This window comes from Trichosurus vulpecula, chromosome 5 (assembly GCF_011100635.1).
Source record: "Trichosurus vulpecula isolate mTriVul1 chromosome 5, mTriVul1.pri, whole genome shotgun sequence".
NCBI lineage: Eukaryota > Metazoa > Chordata > Mammalia > Diprotodontia > Phalangeridae > Trichosurus > Trichosurus vulpecula.
In genome coordinates, this window is record NC_050577.1 from 215,157,973 (window position 1) to 215,178,488 (window position 20,516).

A 20,516-nucleotide genomic window follows, 5' to 3' on the forward strand; every position below is an offset into this window, starting at 1 on the left:
AATTCCTTCTTTTACTGGAAACTTTCTCCAACCCCTCCTAATTCCAGTGCCTTCCCTCTGTTAATTATTTTCTATTTATCCCATACAGAGCTTGCTTGGTATATATTTGTGGCATGTTGTCCCTATTAGAAGGTAAACTCTTTGAAGGCAGGGACTGTCTTTTTCCTCTCTTTTTATACCTAGCACTTATGCCTGGCACATAGTGGGTACTTCATAAATGTTTATTTATTGATTGGTTGATCTTTAAGTAAAGAAATGATATCTGAACTTCCCGTATTCCTTAAGACATGTTTATAGAGAATCCTACAACTAATACTGGCTGATGACTATGAACAAATCAGTTAGCCTGAGACTCAGTTTCCCCAGCAATAAAATGATAAAAAGAATACTTTAATCAACCACCTCATAGGAGTGTTGTGATAAGAGCAATAATTATTATTAGTAATAATAGCTGGGCAGGTAGGTGGTGCAGCAGATAGAGAGCAGGATCTGGAGTCAGAAAGACCTGAGTTCAATTCTGGCCTCAGATGCTTACTAGCTATGTGACCCAGGTTAAGTTACTTAAACCTGTTTGCCTCAGCTTCCTCATCTGGAAAATGACCTGGAGAAGGAAATGGCAAAACACTCCATTATCTTTTCCAAGAAACCTCTCATGGGTTCACGAAAAGCCGGACATGATTGAAATGACCTTACAACAACAATAATAGTTTAATAATATGTGTATTATAATATTATATTGCGTATTATATGTAATAATAGTTTAATAATTTGCATAACACTTTGGCAGTCTGGCGAAGCCTTCTCAGAATAATATTGTTTAGTGCATAAGGTAAAATACGTAGAGTTACAAAGGAGACTCATGGTTTTGAAATACAATTTTCAAGTTGTTGTGGGTTTGCTTTTTGTTGTTGTTGTTGTTGTGGTTGTTGTTTTAAGTCCATGGACACCAAGGTGAGAACACCCGCTTTAGTGAAATGGGCTTAAATTCCAACTCCGACACTTACTTCCTATGTGACCTTGGGCTTTAGCTCCACCACCTGTCAAATAAGTAAATTGGATTAGATGGCCTTTGAGGTCCCTTCCAGCTTTAAAGGCCATGGCCCTAAATTCCTAACCTGGTGCTCAAACAATGCTAGATTCGTGGACATTTTGTCCTTCTTCACGTGGGTTGGTCTAGTGGCTTTTTTTTCCTTGTTATAATTAGAGGCACTGATGCTCAGCCAGCCAGGCTTGATGCTTTCTAGCCCTCTAGGCTTTGATCGGAGCATTTCTAAATATAATAAGGATCCAGCAATTTATTTGCTCTCTCCATGTAAAACCTGTTGGTCCCCACATTTAGCTTGAGATTTTTGTATCCGTTTCCATAGCAATAGAACATCTACCTACATTTTTTTTGCCTAGCATAGTAAGGTCTAAGATTCTCAAGTGTGATTCTGGACCTAGAAAATATGCTCCTTGTCAGAGCTAATGCCTGATGTTTCCTTTAAGAAATAACAAAAAATTTTAAAGCAGTCAGAGTTATAGCTTTTCTCATCATTCCTCTTGAAATGTTTTAATTAGATAGCAAATGGAGGTCATTTGGGGCAACCAAAACAGAATAGTAGCAGACATCCCCTAATGGATTTTTCCAAAGTAGAAACTTAGAGTTTCATATGTTGATTGGAGAATTGATCTACCGGGGTTGCTTTTATTCAGGTAGTAGCTTAAGGGTTATGGGAATGTCTGAAATAAGCCTTGAGATATGGAAACTGTTTTTTCATCTGTAAAAGAAGAAGGTTAGGCTATAGATGATCTTCAAGGCCACTTCCAGTTCTAAATGCCATTGTCCATAGCCTTCTTTTATATCCAGACTTAGTCCTATAGGGTCTGATACCTCATGTTTATGACCAGAGTCTCAGGGTCAGTTTAGGGTTGGCAAAGATCAAGGCATCTATTGCTGATCTTGAATCCCGGTTCTCTTAGTTGTGACCAGAGAGCATAGATTCTATCTGTTTAATTGACTTTGCCCAAGACGTTTGCCTAGCATAACCCACACATGTACAGATGGATCATTTTTAAGTGCTTTTGATGAAGACGAAGTAACCAAGTCAGTCAAACAGTATTAGACTTATGCTATATGGCAGGCACTGTGCTAAGCTCTGGAGATACAAAGAAAGGCAAAAGGTATCCCATGCTCTGAAGGAGCATGTGGACATGTTGCTGGAGGGAAAGGATCAGACATGAGAGAGGTTGTGGAGGTATAATTTATAAGACTCAGTACTCAAGATTACCAGTCTAATGGGGTGAGATAATTTGCAAATAACTATGTCAAAACAAAAGACAGATAGATAGATAGATAGATAGATAGATAGATAGATAGATGATAGGAAGTTATAGAGACAGAGTTAGAGATAGATAGTAGATAGATAGATAGACAGATAGACAAATAGATATATATATGAATATAGATATATGTGATAGAAATAAAAACAAACAGTGATACAGAGATACTGAGGTACTGAGAAAGAGAGAAAGAGAGAGAGAGAGGAAGAGAGAGAGAGGTGTATACAATACATTGGAGATACTCAATAAAGAGAAGGCTCCACAATTAAGGGAACCAGGAAAGACTTCCTGTAGAAGGTGGAATTTTAACTAGGACATGAAAGAAATTAGGGAAGACAAGAGACAGAGGTGAGGAGGGGACGCATTCCAGGCTTGGGGGCAGCAATCATAATTCCTGGAATCAGGAGATGGAGAGTCTTATTTAGGGAGGCCATTTTCACTGAAATGCAGAGTACAGGATGGGGAGGGGATATAAGGTATAAAAAGACTGGAAGGGGAGGGGAGAAAGGAAAGGTTATGAAGAGCTTTGAAAGGCAAACAGATGATTTTATTTTTCATTCTGAAAGTTATTGGTAGTCACTGGGGTTTATTGGGTAAGTGGGGTGATGCAGTCAGACCTTCACAGTAGGGACTCCACTCTGAAAGCTTAGTAGAGGATAGACTAGGGAAGAGAGGGAAGAGATTTATGCAGGGTGACTAACCAGCAGGGCATTGCAGTGGTCTCCAGTGCCATAATCTTGATTACCAAGTCTTATAAATGAAACCTCCCCAACCTCACTTATGTGCATTCCTTTCTCTCCAGCAACTTGTCCACTAGACTAGCTACTGCCTTGGTCACTTCCATCTGAATTCCTGCAATAGCCTCATAATTGGATTCCAAGATTCCAGACTCTCCCTCTCCTATTCCTCTTCTACACAGCTACCAAAATAATCTCTCCAAAACACAATCTTGTCAGTGCCCTGCTCAAGAAATATCAGTGTCTCCCCATTTCCCCTTGGTTAAATCAGAAACTTCTCTGACCGGGGAAGCCCTCCTTCACAGTGTGGCTCCAGCATGTATCTCCAGGTTTGTTGTGTACATGTCATTCTTTCACTCACTGTACATTTTAGCCAACCTGACCTCCTTGCTATTTCCAAAATTTCTTCCACCGAATAAGTAGCTAAATGGCACCATAGGTAGAGTGCTGGATTTGGATTAAGGAAATATGAGTTCAAATTCTGCCTCTGATACTTACAAGCTATGTGACCCTGGGTAAGTTACTCACCCCATCTTGGCCTCAGTTTCCTCACTTGCAAAATGAGAGAGTTGGACTAGTTGGCCTCCGAGGTATTTTCCTGCTCTAAATATAGAATTCCCTGATCTTCTGTCTCTGAACCCTTTCACAAATTTCTTCTACCTGAAATGCACCACCCCCCATCCACCTCTTAAAGTCTGAGATGTCCTCAAAGGCTCAGTCCAGGTCCCATCTTCTAAAGCAGTGGTGTCAGACTCAAATAGAAACAGATCCTTGGCCCAGCATATTGACTTAGAAAACATAAATTAGCATTATTCATGTTGTATTGTATTTTTATTTATTTTGTGAAACATTTCTCAATTACATTTTAATCCAGTTCAGACTGCACAGGAAAGATGTAGCTAGCTGGTCTGGTTCAATATTTCCATAAATCTAAAGGAACACTTTTTCCCAATTCCCTTTAGTGTTAGTGTTCTCACCATCTTCTTACAATTTGTGTATTCCTAACTGGTTACATACACCCCTCCTTTCAATAGAATGTCAGGTTCTTAAGATCAGGGACTGTGTTTCCTTTTATCTTTTTTATTCCTAGAACCCCAAACTGTGAATTGCATAAAGTATATGCTTATTAAATGATTATTGTCCTGTTGTTAGAATATGGAGTAGAACCATAAAGTATCTAAATTCTGAATGATCTAAAGACCATTATCTCCAAGTCTCCAAAAAAGAAGCTTGCCACTACAATGTGGGTGAGATATACCTATGGGCAGTGGGGTTTTAGTGCTTGGGTAGAATGTAAACTCTGTGAGGGCAGAAACTTTTTCATTTTATCTTTGTATCTTCAGGGACTAGTGTGGTGCTTTGAATTCAGTGGGTACTTGTATTAGCAAGGCAACAATCACAACATAGACAATAATTGTAAATACGCCTATGTAGTTCTGTATCACAAAATGTAAGAGACTTATAGGAAATTGAAGTAAACCATTTATTCAGACACCAAAGAACCAGATCCCAAAACCAGTAAGTCCAACCCATCCAAGGAGCAAGCAAATTCCAGAACCAGTAAGTCTACTTTATAATAACAGCAAAGAACCTAAAACACAACATCACAGCAGGGACCCAACTCATCTTGTCACCTTCCCACCCCCTGCTGGGGCCTTGCCACCAACAATCCCTCACAGCACAGCCAGCACACATCTGTTCTCTCCCTCAGCTCTAACTGCTCTGAGCATTTCCTGCTCCACCTTTCCAGTTCCTCTTTTTCAGCAAACTTCTCCCACCACATGTGACTTAGGCTTCTCGTGATGTAAGCAGATCACATGGGCCTATTAATGGGTGGGAAAGATCTTCAAATTTAAATTACCATTACAGTACTTAATCAATACTTCTTAGCATTGGAGCTAGAACTCTAAGGTACATTCAAGGTCATCTGGTTCAACTCCTTGTTTCAGATGAGGAAATTGACTCACAGGGCTGAAATAATTGTTCAAAAATACACAAAGATTAAGTGGCAGATTTGGAATTCAAACTCATGAACTTAAAGTCTATATCCATTGCTCATTGCACATCATATGCTATTAAAATAAATGTAATTGGTTGAATTGATTCAAATTGGGCTTAGACCTGAGCAAAAGGCCTGATTCATTTTTCAGATTCAACTCAGGCCTTCTGGGAGGATGGGAATAAGAGTGAAGGGGGAAGATGGTAGTGGTCAGAGATGATATCAACTAGACCCCAAACTCCCAGGGTTCCTTCTGTGGCCTCCAGGCTCAGCTAGGTTATCTAACCACTTACCCTAACTGAGACTGATAGATTAAGCCCATCAATAGCAGTGATTATGCTAGATACCCCAAATACTGTGTCTCACTTCCCATTAGTACCTTGATTTGGGTATTAGGGGAAGGAGACAAGAAGAGTAATGAAGACTCTGTGTGTGTGTGTATGTGTCTTTCACTGTCATTATGTAAGACCACTCTTGGAGAGCCCTGGATTAAACACACGTGCCTAAGCAGGAGGAAAATCTGTGAAGAGGATAGAATGGTGCAGTGGGAAGGACATAGGACCCAAGTAAAAATCCTACTTTTACCTGTATGACCCTGAGAAAGTCATCTAACATCTCTAGGCCTCAGTTTCCTCAGCTACAAAATGAAAGGACTGGATTAGATATCCACTGAGGTCCCTTCCACCTCTAAATCCAGGAAGAGAGGAATGACATCCTAATTTGAAACTATAAACAACTTGATGTTATTGAAGGGAACTATGACTTTATTTAAATCCTTAAATGTCCCTGGGTGTCAGTTTCATTATTGGAGAGAGGGAGGGAGAGAGACAGAGAGACAGAGAGAGGAAGAGAGAGAGAGAGAGAGAGAGAGAGAGAGAGAGAGAGAGAGAGAGAGAGAGATGTGAGACTCTTTGGGGACCATCATCGTGAATCTATGATCCAATGAAGTCACTTCACCTCCTTGGGTCTCAATTTCCTCATTTGTTTAAAAAAAGAGATAAAGGATGGGACTTTGGGAACCATCTTCATAAATCTATGATCCTATAAAGTCACTTAACCTCTCTAGGGTCACAGTTTACTCGTTTGATGAGTGACAGAGAGAGAGAGAGAGAGAGAGAGAGAGAGAGAGAACACTTTTGGACCATTGTCATAAATCTGTAATCCTGTGAAGTCACTTAACCTCCTTGGGTCTCACTTTCCTCATTTGTTAGGAGGGAAAAAGAGGAGATAGGACTAGATGACTTCTAAGGTCTCTTCTAGCTCTAAATTTCTGATTTGAACAGGGTCTTAATTTCAGTTTGCCTCCCCCATTTTGTAGCTAAAACACAACATGAACTCAACCAATATAAAGAAAAAAGAAGACAGACCTTGTAGGTATTTGTGTCAAATCACATTCAGAAATAATGGTTTATTGATACCATCAGAAAAGATCTACTTTTTATCCTCCTAGATCAAAATGCTTTAGACATTCCAAATGGCTGTGGCTTTTGTCATTGGGTTTGTGGGACATCTGCCATTTCCAGGGCAAGCTTCAATCTAGACAAATGTGAACAAGCTGCTACCTAGTAGAGGACATGGTGGGGAGCCCTCTAAGAGGACAACCTGCAAAGCCTCATCGGGAAACATGGAGAATAACAGGTGATTGCTCTCATAGAGGCTTCTATGGTCCATGACATTTGGCCGATCATAATTCGAACCTAGCATTTGTCTTTTTCAGGAATGACTGGCTCCAGATGGGCAGCTTTGGGAAACAGGCCAGTTGGAATGGATCTGTTTCCCTGCCATAGGTTTGTGTTTTGCTACCTCTCATTTGTTGTGGGAGGAGGACTTTTACTTTCTTTTTTGGTGGAAACCAGATGTTTTATCCTATAGGAAGTCTCCTCTTACTGTTTACTTCAACCCTCCCCTTCCTGAACCTGATATGTGCTAATATGCTTTCTCCACGCTTGCAAATCAGTTATGCAGCAACGATAGAAATGCTGGAATATATCATTGAAGGTCTTATAGATAGATTGGCTTGGGAACCTCAGGCCAAATCCTGTTTCATAATCCCTCACCCTCTTTGATTCTGTTATTTTAAGGACAAGGTGGCTGTGCTTCTTAAAAATAAATAAATATAATGTGAGACAGCTTATACGTGCATCTGTCCCTCTTATTTGACACTGAGCATATGATGCCTTAAGAACCCAAGGCAGATAGCCATTTCCTTCTCTAAGCAGAGAGGTGAAAACTGTGAGTAAGGAATGTGTTCTACACTCTCTGACCTATCTTTGAACTCAGTTGGCTTGCCTAAATGTGTTGGTCTTTTGTTGTATTTTGGTTACTATGAGGAACTATTCAGTGGAAATAGAAAACAGAAGGGTTAACAACCATGATTTAAAACTGAATAAATAAAAGACAACAATAAAGCTATTTTATATTTTAAAAAAGATTGAGACATACTTCAAAAAATGTAAATAGGAAATAAACTAGTGTCACAACAAAATGATAGAAGGGGCTATGTTTGAAATGAGTGCTTAAGAACTTAGACAAGATGAGCTTAGTCCACGATGGCATTGGTGCCCACTCCCAAAGAATGAGCTGTCCAATCTCTTTCCCACAGCCTGCCTCCTCCACTTGTTTATGCCCACATGGAGAGTGTTCCATGTTCAATCAGCATCCTACAGATCCAGGGTCACGTCCCCTTACCTACCCTCTGGCCATCTCTACATGATTCTTATGTTGATTTCCCCAATGCAATGTAACATTCCAATAACCAAATTTTAATCCCTACACACATCATCATGTGATAGATTTATCCTAGAGCTGGAAGGGACCTTAGAGATCATCTAGTCCAATCTTCTCATTTTACAGATGAGGAAACTGAGGCCAGGAGAGATGAAAATTACTTGTCTAAGGTAACACAGATAGTAAATGCCAAAGGCAGATCATAGAGTAAGAGCTGGAAGGGTCTTTAGATGTCAGCTAGCCTAGCCTCCTCATTTTATGGAATGTAAACTCCTTGAGGGCAGGGATCGCCTCACTGTAGTTTCTGTATACCCAGTTCCTAACACATTTCCTAGCACTTAGTAGGCATTTCATAAGTTCTTATTGTTTGATTAAGGATAGTAGAACACAGCAAGGTTAAGTAACTTGCCCCAGGTCACCTACTTAGTAAGTGGCAGAGCCAGGATTCAAATCCACATGAAGACAGGCCTTCCAACACACCCTTTCCTTTGGGAAAATCATTGTGTGATACTGCCACCTGTCCTTCCTATATTGCTTTGAATTCTCCATGAAGGCTACACTTTTCTTCTAAATTCTTAACTTTTTCCATTTCCTCCATATCTCCCTGCTTTTCTTCTTCTTCCTTTCCCCAGCACCTACAACTTCCACTACATTCTGCTAAGGATTAAACCTACTTATTACAAAGAGAGGAGGACCCATGCTCCATTCATACATATAAAGGTATATATATAATATTCTGTATTAAATATGCAGATGTATGCACAGGAGATAGTTTCCTCCCACCTCAATGGATATAGTCACAGAAGGTAGAGAATTAATCACAGTGCATTAATGAACTGTTAAAGTAACTGTAAAGATGTCTCTATACTCTGACTCATTTAGGAGGTGCCTATACCTCTCTGACTGAGTCACAAAAATAACAGTATATTTGACTAAGCAACAAATTAGCCACACCTTGGGAGATTTAAATAGTTAAAAACTGAATGAATTTCAGCAGTTTGAGGCATGGCAAGTTACAGATAAAGAGAGGCAAATTCTAAAGTGAAGGGAAGATTTATGTTCAAGGAATGGGACCCCTAGCACAATACAACAGACCTAGCTATGCTTCTAAAGAGGAGACTCTGGAAACCCAACTGAGCAACCCACCCAACAGAGATGTTCTACTCAGTGAGAGTTGCATGAAACCACTAACAGGGAGAAAGGATTTCAAGGCCTGCATTATCAGAAGTTGTGAGCTGTCTTTGTCATACATGTGTCCCACATGTATACTTCACTAGAACGTTGTATTCTAAGTTTGAGGCCACTCTTCCCATGTATACATTGTGTATTTGTGGGAGAGCCTTCTCTAGACCAGGGCTTCTTAAACTTTTTCCACTCATGACCCCTTTTCACATTTCAGTAGCATTTGTTGGTGCTGTGTGGGCATGCACAGTGCAAAGTGGACATGTGTGTTCAGAACCAAGGCTTCGGTGACGTTGTGTGATATCAGCAAGCACTGCCAGAAACACCTTGGAATCCTTACACATTTGATTTTTAATTAATTTTTGGTCATTGCACTTTCAGAAACCTCTTACTGTTGCCAAATTTTTCATGACCCCATATAGGGTCACGATCCAAAGTTTAAGAAGCACTGCTCTAGACTTGTTGGGGGAATGGTCTGTAGTTATTCTTCACAGTATTCCAATTTTTCACAGCAAATGCCTTTGCTAAGAGCTAATTATGTCTACTGGTTGACTATTAATTGGAAGCACACTGGTGAGGGTTCATAAGTTTCAATGGTAGAAGCACAGACCCATAAGCTTACTACTAGTACCCAAGATAGTAGCCATTCCTTCTGGGAACCTAACACTCAACTTGGAGGGCAAATTAGAGGAGCAGCCCAGAAAAGATGATATATAAACATATATTTCTAACTATTGCCTGAAACAATCCAGCTTTGAGTATGTATATGTAAATACATGCATATATATATATATATATATATATATATATATATATATATACAGACATATATTATGTGTATGTATAATGAGAGGCAACATAGCCTAGTGGATACAGAGTTGTTTTCAAAGCCAAGAAGACCTGGGTTCAAGTCCTGCTTCTGATACAGACTAGCTTTGTGCCACTGAGCATGCCACTTACCCTCTCATCTCTCCTCCTACTCATCTCACTGCTTTTTCCCTCTCTCCTTTGCTGGATCCTCTTCCAGATCACACCCTCTAACTCTAGTGGTCCCTTAGGGTTCTGCCCTGGATCCTGGGTCAGTCAGACAGGTGGGAGGAGAACCAGGAGGCAGCTGCGCCTTGAAAACCTGGAAAGAAAAGAATCTCAAGGAGGAGATAGTGATCAACAGTGTCAAAGGCTGGAGAGGGGTCAAAGAGAATGAAGCCTGGGAAAAGGCCATTGGATCTGGCAACTAAGAAATCATTAGTAACTTTGGAGAAAGCAGTTTCGGTGGAACGATGAATGCTTCTTCCTTTCCCTTTCCTCTTTCCTGGTTCTGTTTACTTCACTCTACATCTGTTTATTTAAGTCTCCAACTTAATCCTCCTTAATTTCTCATATTCATTGTCCCTAATCATGAAGTAATATTTGATTATGTTTGTTTAAAATTTGTCTGGCCATTCATTCTTCAATACACAGGTTCTTAAGGGGTCTTAAGAGTAGTCAGATTTCAGGAGGTTCATGAACTTGGATGGAAAAAATATGTTTAAAAGCCACCTCTAAATGCAAGTTAGTATTTCCTTCAATTACAAATATAGGCAACAAACATGACTATCAGAAGGGATTCATAGGATTCACCAGATTGCCAAAGGGGCCCATTATACAAAACAGCTTGAGAACTGCCCAAATTGAAGGGTGTCCACCTTTGTTTTCAGATTTTTATTATCACAAACAAGTACACATCTCCTTCAATCTGACACTGCCACCACTCCAGCGCAGACCTTCATCACCTCACTCCTAGATTAGTGCAGTAGCCACTAGTGGGTCTGCTTGCCTCTCTTCCCCACTCCAATTCATCCTCCATTCAGTGACCAAAGTGATGTGTGTGTATGTATGTGTATATGTGTGTTACGTATTGTTTCCCCATTAAATTTTAAGCTCCTTCAGGGCAGGAACTATCTTTTGCTAGTTTTTGTATTTCCAAGCCCAGTGCCTGACACATATGTTTGTTGATTGCTTAATTAATTAAGCACTATGTACCAGGCACTGTGTTAAGTGCTTTAAAAATAGTAACACATGTTTAAACCAGGAGAACAATATAGGAATTATTACAATGATGTAAGTGATGGGGAAACTAAAATGAAGCCAAATGCCATGTAATTATAATGACTAATCTTGGCCCAACAAAAAGATGAAGAAAGGTTGTCTTCTTTTCCTTGGAGAGGCGGTTGACTAGGGATGCTGAATCTTGTAGATATTAGCAGATTTGGTTTTATATTAGTAGGATTTGCTTGACTACTTGTTGTCACAAGGGAAGGCTTGTTGAAGAGAGTGGAAGGGGATTCCACAAGTGACTGTGATATAAAAACAAAAGGCATCAATAAAATTTTAATAAAAGAATAAAAATCCAAGCATACAACCCTGACATGGCCCCAACAAGGGCTCATTCACATTCTTTTCCTTTGTGAGGAACTTTTCCATGAAATACATCAACCTGCGTGGATGCTGCTGCTAACCTGACCATCTGGTTAGTATTTCGAATGGTAAAAACTGCCAAATGTGAGCCCATGGGACCAGAGGGTTTTCAGATACCTGGGTCCCAACTGGCACCTGGCAGTATCAACTGGAGTTTTAGTAGCCTTTAGCAAATTGTGGCGAAGGACTTAAAGGTGGCCCAGCACAGGGGCTAATGTCTGGCTTTGTATATCGACCACTATATCTTTACTCACTATTCTGTAAAAAGGGAAATAAATTCAAGATAGATATAATGACAACTAGCATCTATACAGTGCTTTAAAATCTTCAAGTGAGGGGGCAGCTAGGTGGCGCAGTGAGTAAAGCACCGGCCCTGGACTCAGGAGGACCTGAGTTCAAATCTGACCTCAGACACTTGACACACTTACAAGCTGTGTGACCTTGGGCAAGTCACTTAACCCCAATTGCCCTGCCTTCCCCCCTCAAAAAAAAACCCAAATAACAAATAAAATCTTCAAGTGAATTATGTATGGTACATGATCTCCTTTGAGCCTCTCAACAACCTTGTGAGATAGCTCCCATTTACGTTATTATCCTTGTTTTATAGGTGAAAAAACTGAGAGTCAGATTTTAACTGACTTGCCCATGGTTATATACCTAGTGGCACAGTGGATACAGCACTGGACTTGGAATCAGGAAGACTCATCTTTGTGAGTTCATATCCAGCCTCAGACACTTAGTAGCTGTGTGACCCTGGGTTTTTTGCCTCAGTTTCCTCATCTGTAAAATGAGCTGAAGAAGGGAGTGGGATAACCACTCCATTATCTTTGCCAAGAAAACCCCAAGTGGGGCAAAGAAGAGTCAAACATGACTGAAATGACTGAGCAACAAATATATATCTAGTGAGTGACAATGGTGGGATTTGGACCCAGGTCTTTCTGGATCCTCAGGCTCTGAGAGGGAACTTTTCACCTCATCTTGCTTGGAATCAGCCCTCCAGGTCATTTCCCGGTCATCTCCACTCCGTGCTGACTGCATCCTGGCCATCATCTTTATGTCCCTCCCACAGGAGCCTTGTACTCTGTCCTTAGTACTCTCAAGCTTCCCACTTAGCCCTCTTTTTCCCTTCATATGTGACCTTCCCCTATTAGAATGTAACCTTGAGGATAGGGACTATCATACTTACTTCTAATTGTGTGCTTAGCACAGTACCTGGCATATAGCAAGCACTTCATAAATGTTCTTTTCCTCTGTCTGTCGACATATCTTTCCTTTTTTCTGTCTCTACCTCCTGCTCCATCTATCCATTTATCTATCACCTATCTATCCATATATCTTTCTACAGTTATCTTCCTTTATGTATGTCTAGCCACTTTCTATTTATCTGTTTATATGTGCTGCTGCTGTTCATTTATTTCAGTCATTTCTGACTCTTCGTGAGCCCATTTGGGGTTTTCATGGCAGAGATACTGGAGTCATTTGTCATTTCCTTCTCCAGGTTATTTTACATATGAGGAAACTGAGGCAAACAGGGTGAAGGGACTTGCCCAGGGTCACAATGCCAGTAACTGCCTGAGGCTGGATTTGAATTCATGAAGATGAATCTTCCTGATTCCAAGCCCAGTACTCTATCCACTGTGCCTCACTTTACTGCTGCATAAGGTCTTTGAGGGCACAGACTGTTTAGTTTTGGCCTTTATATCCATGGTTTCTGGCACATCGTTGGCATTTAATAAATGCTTGTTGACTTATTAACTCTGCACATATTTGTACAGAGACCCTGCTACTAGCTACTAACCCTGTTGGTTGGAATCAATGACTTTGGAGGCCCCTTCTGTCTTTAAGTCTATCATACTAATTATTATGGTAACGACTATTATTTCAATCATCTCTGACTCTTTGTGACCCCATTTGGGGTTTTCTTGGCAAGGACACTGCAGTCATTTCTGATTCCAAACCCAGTGCTCTATCTACTGCACTGCTTGGCTGCCCTCTAATTTTTATTTGTAATAATTATAATGATTATATTATATAATCAAGTTACATTGTATTATTGTTTTATCAATAATAATTATTATATAGCATTTAGCCAGTGTTTTAAGATTTGCAAACAGTTTATATATAGTATAGTGTTTAAATTAATCCTTACAACTACCTTGTAAAGTAGGTGAGATTATTATCATCCCTGTTTTACAGCTGAGGAAACTGAGGCAGAAAGAAATCTAATAATTTGCCTGGGGTTACAGTGAAAAGTTAAGTGTCTAAAGCAGGATTTGAATTCAGGTTTCCCTGACTCCAAATTTGGCACTCTACCCACTGTGCCATCTAGCCACCTTGATCATGTCATTAAAATTGGAAAATACCTTAGAAGACATCTAGTCCAGTCTCCCCATTATACTGAGACCTAAAGCTCAGAAATGTTAAGTGATTTGCCCAAAGTCACACAGGTTAAATGACAGAATCAGAATTTCCAGTGTTGTCTTTGGATTCCAAATTGAGCACTGTTTCCAGTGGACCACAAATGCTTCCCTTTTTCTAAGCTATGCAGAGCTCTCGACACTTGGCTTGGCCAGGAATTCCTGTAGACCATTTGCTTACTAACTTTAATAGAAAATTAAGAATTCTAGGGACCCTGTATTTCTCAGACTCTCACCCTACTATTTTCACACTGGTTGAGATTCTCAATGGGCCAGAGAGAAAGCTGTTGATTTTAGGAAATAATAACCTCTGAGTATAGAGGCCATTTCATCTATTCAAGTCAAATTGACAGTATCTGAGCACTTTATGAACCTAAGTGAGCACATAATGGCTGATCTCGACCTAAGATTTGTCTCAGGGATTGCTATTCACCAGATGCTGGCATCATAGTGATACAGATTTCAGTATTTGACTGTAGTAATTGAAATAGCCACTAGGTGGGTCTGGCGTTCTTCTAACTAGAAGCAAGTCTCTGTGAGGGCCTTCGATACATCTTGCTCTTGCCCTATGGATTCTAAGCCTGCTGTGAAATTCAGAACCTAAAATATTTCTTGTTATGTTGATCCCAGATGGCATAGACCATCTGGGATAGACTGTTTGGAGGGAGTGGTTGAGGGAGTGGCAGGTGGGGGGTAAGAGGGAGGGTGCAATTTGTTCTAGTCAATTAAAGATTCAACTTCTGGAATAAAGTCACTACATATCCATTTTCCTTCAATAGGCAGAGAATTAAAGGATGGTGGACCTGGAACTGAAAGGGATCTCATAGACCAGCTAGTACACACACACACACACACACACACCCCTATACTGCCATTTTCCAAATGAGGAAACTGAGGCCTAGAGAGGCTAAGTAACTTCTCCAAAGTCATAGGACCACAAACCTGGAGCTAGAAGGGACCCCAGAAGCCATCTAGTCAACCCACCCCACCCCCATTTTGCAGCTGAAGAAATTTCAACCTGTAGTAACTATATTTAAACTTCTCAGTCCATTTCTTCTTACTACATGATTCGATCCAAAGGGCTGAGGTGTTAGAGATCAGCTAAAAAAACAGCTGTTACTCATTTCCAAAAAGATTTCCTGATACACTCACCACCACTTTCTCTCAAATGACTTCTTATATGTCAAGTAAGTCACTGTGACTCTAAGTTTCAGAGCAGATGCTGATCTGCATTGGTAAAGGGAGTTTCTGCATCTCAGAGTTACCTACATCAAAGAAATCAGAGATCCAAAAAAAAGAAAAGAAAATTGATAGGAATTTTGAAGTCAAAGGACCTGAATCTTGACTCTAGCACTTATTACCCCTGTGGTCCTGAGCAGATCATTTAACCACTCCGACCTTTTTAATGTAAAATGAAAAGGCTGGACTTACTGTAGGCAGGTTCTAACTGGATTGTATGTTAACGACAACATTCATAATTAAAGGAAATAGTACATTTCTGTCAGAGCTTAGTGCAACTAAGCTTGCAATTTTGTTCCCATTCAAATTCGTAGACCTCTTGAAATCTATCCAAGGGTCCCAGCTTAAGGACCCCGGTCTGGATGATCTTTAATTCTTTCCAGCTTGAGTGCCCAATCCCTTAACCAAGCTGTAAATCCCTTTTACAAACCCAAAATCCTTTGTGATATCCTCCCTTTGTGTCTTATGTACTTCCTGGCAAGTTTAACTCATCAAAGTCTTTACCATGCAGTAGAATATAAGCTCTTTGTGGGCAGGTGCAACTGGTCATTTTTTATCTCTCCAATACCTAGGACAGTTCTTGGCACATGGTAAGCACTTAATAAATGCCTGCTGGATTCAAAGATTTCTCCCTACAGTTTACAGCTGCTATTGTCATGAAGAGCTAGGTGACCTCCCACAAAGCAGACTTTGTAAATTCTCATCTTGCCAAGCCATTAGGCAGAATTCCCAGAAACCACAGACCCCAGCTGTTACCTTCTATTTACTCTGGAAGAGTAGGGGAGGGCTAGCTTACACTGCAGGATTCCAGGCTGATAGCTATCCAGTTGGCCTGCTAGGATAATTCACACCAAAAAGCAGTCATGCTCAAGGATGAACTTTTGTTAAATTGATGTTTTAAGAGAGAAATAAAACTTAGAAATAAGATGAACCTACAATAAATGAGGTAGGGTCTAAAATGAATGCTCACTCCAAATAACTTCAAGATTAAATTCATTTTTAACCAAAGAGATTTAATTTAAAAATTGAATTAGAAATGAGTAGAACTTGGGAAGCATTTTACATAAGTATCAAGATGGGAAACATTCCTTACATAAAGAGGAAATGTCATGGCACAGTGGCAAGAGTGTTGATCCTAAGGAAGAGAAATTGAATTCATAGGATTATGTATCTAGATGTAGAAAGGACCTCAAAGGTCATCTAATACAACCCTCCCATTGTATAGGTGAGGAGACTGAGGTTAGGTATTAGGAGTAAGCAAATAGGTGAGGATAATAAGACCAAAGAGGACCTCAGAGGTCTTCTAAATCCAGTCCTCTCATTTTACCAGGAGAGAAACTAAAGCCCACAGAGCTTAAGTTACCCAAGGTCCTAAAGGTAATAAGCATCAGAGATAGGATTTTAACATCTGATCCCAGAGTCTGCCTTTGGTGCTTACTACCTGTGCAACTTTGGGTAAGTCACTTAACCTCCCTAGGCCTCAGTTTCCCCATCTGTAAAACAAGAAAAATTAGATTAGAGGGCCTCGCTGAGGTCCCTTCTAGTGCTAAATCTGGGCTCCTATAGCACCTAATCTCTCTGGCCCTCCATTTCCTTATTTATAAAATGAGGGAGTTGACCTGGATGGACTCTGAGGTCACTTCTAGGGCTAGACCTGTGATCACAGGGTCAGGATTGTAATGCATGAATTATCAGATTACCTAGTGATATGGAGTTCAAAGAAGGAAAGGCTATTGTCTATCCTGCAGTTGTGGATCAAGGCTGTAGAGGTAGAGATTAGTGGAAATTGCTATCTCTATCTGTATACTTCGCCATTCAGAAAGATGAGTGAAGCAAAATGCCTACCCAGACACATTCTATAGACCCTCTTGTTTGAAGCTATCTTCTTTATCTTAGCATTATTAGTCTATTCATTTCCAATCTGGTCACCAGATTAGCATAAGCTCTTCTAAGTCATCCTTAGGGAAGTAAAGACCAGGTTGGTTGGAATGTTCTTGATTCCCCAAAGGTTTCATACTCCCAAGATCTTGGATCCAATAGCATCACTCTTGGCCCTGCATCCTCAGTTGCCAGAACCACTGGGACCAGAGTTCAGGGTTACAGTAGCTGGACCTGGGCCATAATGAAATGGAAACTATCTCTAGGGGATAGCTGCCCCCTTACAGGAAGAAAATGGGTGGTGCTGGGGACAGCTCCCTGAACTCTGATGTCTTGGGAGCTGAGTCAGGGCTCCACAGAAATCTGTTAGCCAAGCAGAAAATATGTCCAGCTTCCTGCCTTAAGAAAACTCATTCCCAGAGGCCCCCATCCATGGGAGTACCATGCTCAACAAGTCAAAGAGTTGCCATTGACCAGCCTCCTATCAGGCCACCTTGTATTGAGCTGTTCTCTCACAAACAGCCATTTCATGAGAAAGAATGCTTAATTCTCATTAGAATATAAACTCTAGAAAGGTAGGGACTGATTTTTTTTCTTTTTTCAAAAGATCAACAAATATTAATTAAGTGCTTACTATGTGCCAAGAACCAGGCTTTTACTTTCTATCCCAAGGCTTACCACACAAATGATGACAGCTAACATTCATACAGCCCTGTAAAGTTTTCACAATGCTTTACATATTTTATATCCTTTGGTACCAACAGCAACCCTGTGAGGTAGGTGCTATTATTATCATTCCTGTTTTGCAGATGGAGAAACTGAGGCTGGGAAAAGTTAAGCGACTTACACAGTCATATAGATAATAAGTATCTCAAGCAGAATTTTAACTGAGATCTTCCTTACTCTTAAGTTATCCAGTGCTCTATCCATTGTGCCATCTTCCTGCCTGTTTATTGGTTGATTTGGAGTCACAGGATCTGGGATTCAAATTCTAGCTCTGCCATTTATTACCTATGTGGTTCAGACAAGTCACTTTCAACTGTCAGGACCTCTATTTCCTCATCTGTGCATTGGAGCTGGAGATCATTGAACCTCCCATTGGGCTCCCTTCCAGCTCCATGAGCCTAATGAAATAAATTTCCTGGTAGAGTCAGTGCTCAACCAATTCAAGGCATCCTTGCCTGTGTTCTAAATCATAGGTGATGATCCCCTACAAGGAGGATCAGAATTCAAATTCTGACTCAGATACTTACTAACCATGTAATCAGAACAAAACTCTGGACCTCAGTTCTCTCATTTATAAAGTGAAGAGCTTGGACCAGATGGACTTTAAAATCCCTTGCTACTCTATCTCTGTGATCTTATGGCTGAACCACAGTTCCTTGACACTTGTGGCCCACTTTGTAAAGGGTCTTTCCCATCCTCTTAGACAAACAGGCATGAGTAAAAATAGTTGAGACTCTACATATCTATATTCAGTGATATAAACAAATCAAATCCAGACCCTGCTCCAAAAACAAGATTATTATAGCCTCTTTCTAGGAACACCCCTGCCCCATGCACCAGATTTGGTCTCCTATATTCAATTCCATTGTTGTGTTATAATTTATTTATCCATTTCTCTATCAAATGCTGAAGCATTTGGCTGATTCCACTTTTTTGTAATTACATATAATGCTATTATGCAAATCATTAAGCAAAGAGCTGCTTTCTTTTCTTTTCCTTTTTTTACCCGTAGGAACTTCTTAAACCTAAATCTGGCCCAATAGAATTAGGACCCCCTTTGACACTAGATAGTGCTAATGATAGTAGATGCCATAGATGGTTCATTGTGAGATTTTATAAAACTTTGTAAAGGGAACTCATTCCCCAATAGATCATTCTCATAGGCTTATATATTTGGAGCTAGAAAAACCCTGAAAAGCTGTGTACTCAAAAACCTTCATTTTAGAGATGAGAAATCTGAGAAAGGGCAAGTGATTCCCCCAGGGTAGAAAAGCCCCATAGGTAGAAAGCACCAAGATTAGGATTTGAAGCTGGGTCATCTGACTCCAGTGTTAATACTCTTTCTACTATGTCTCATAAAGACATTTTCTGAAAAAAAGAAATTAGCCCATTAATAATTACTTTGAAAATTAATCAAACCTTCTCATAAGCAGAAAAGAACAAAATTAAGCAACATTGAGTTACTTTGGTGATGTACCCATCAAATTGGCATAAAAAATTAAAATTGGATAAATTAATTGTTGGAAAGACTGAAAGGGAACTGGAACTTAATTGCATTGTTGGTGGAATTGTAAACTGATGCAGCATTTGGGAGAAAATCTTAAAATCACTATTAGAGTTACAAAACTCATAATTCCCTTTGACCTCATGATCCTACTATTGAGACTATACTCTAAGGATATAATTAAAAAGAAAAAGAAAGCCATCTGCTCACAACATGTACACAGATTCTTTATAATAGCCCAAAACTGTGTAAACAACCTATACCCTAAGGATGTAATTAAAATTAAAATGAAAAGGCTTATCTAAAAAATTTGGAAGCAATTTATGTGTCCAACAATTAGGAAATGGCTAGACAAATTTTGGTATATAAGTGTAATATAATGCTATTATGCCATTAAAATGATAAATATCAGAAATATAAGGAAAGATACAAAGACATACAAAATAGTACCAAAAAAGCAGGGTTAGAAAATCAGCACATACATGAGGTATACAAAAACAATAAAACTTCATATGTTTATAAATGGAAAAAAACCATCAGGAAGCATCGTAAAGTAAATAAATTAGCAGTTTGTTAAAAATATGTAACAGGTAGAATTTTCCAGAATAATATGCTTGCATTGACTTTTATTGGATATTTTTTCTTAACAGTAATAATTAATATTTGTATAGTGTTTTACAAAGTGCTTTACATATGTTATTTCATTTGATCTTCACAGCAACCTTATGAAATAAGTGCCATTATTATCCCCATTTTACAAATAAGAAGACTAAAAAGCTGAGAGAAGTTAAGTGACTTGTTTAGGTCCTATGGCTAAGTGTCAGAGTATTTGAATCCCATCTTCCTGGCTCCAACTCTGACACTATCCATTGCACCACCAAGATTTTTGTTGTTAATTATAATTAAGCTTATAATTTTAAAATAGATCTATTGGTTAAAAGCAGCAGGTAGAACTAATTGAAGGGAGCTCCTCACCTCTGTTGTAACAATAGAATAATGGTGTTGCCTTCAGAGGCAGTGTTGTATAGAAAATAAGGTATTGTATGTAGCATCTACAAGATCTCCACTCAGCTCCTAACTCATGTATTTGCTAGTGGTATGACCCCACACAAGTTACTTAAGCCAGTTTTTCTGATCTATAAAATGAGGGGATTAGACACATTGTTCTTTAAGGTGCCTTCTAGCTCTCAAGCTGTGGTTTAAAAAAGTAAAATAATCTGATTTAACCCATTACCTGATGTCTGAATCTATTCTACAAATTAATAACTCTTAGTCATGGTTCCTTATGTTCTTTTTGCTTACAGTGCTTGCTCTGACCCATTCCCTAT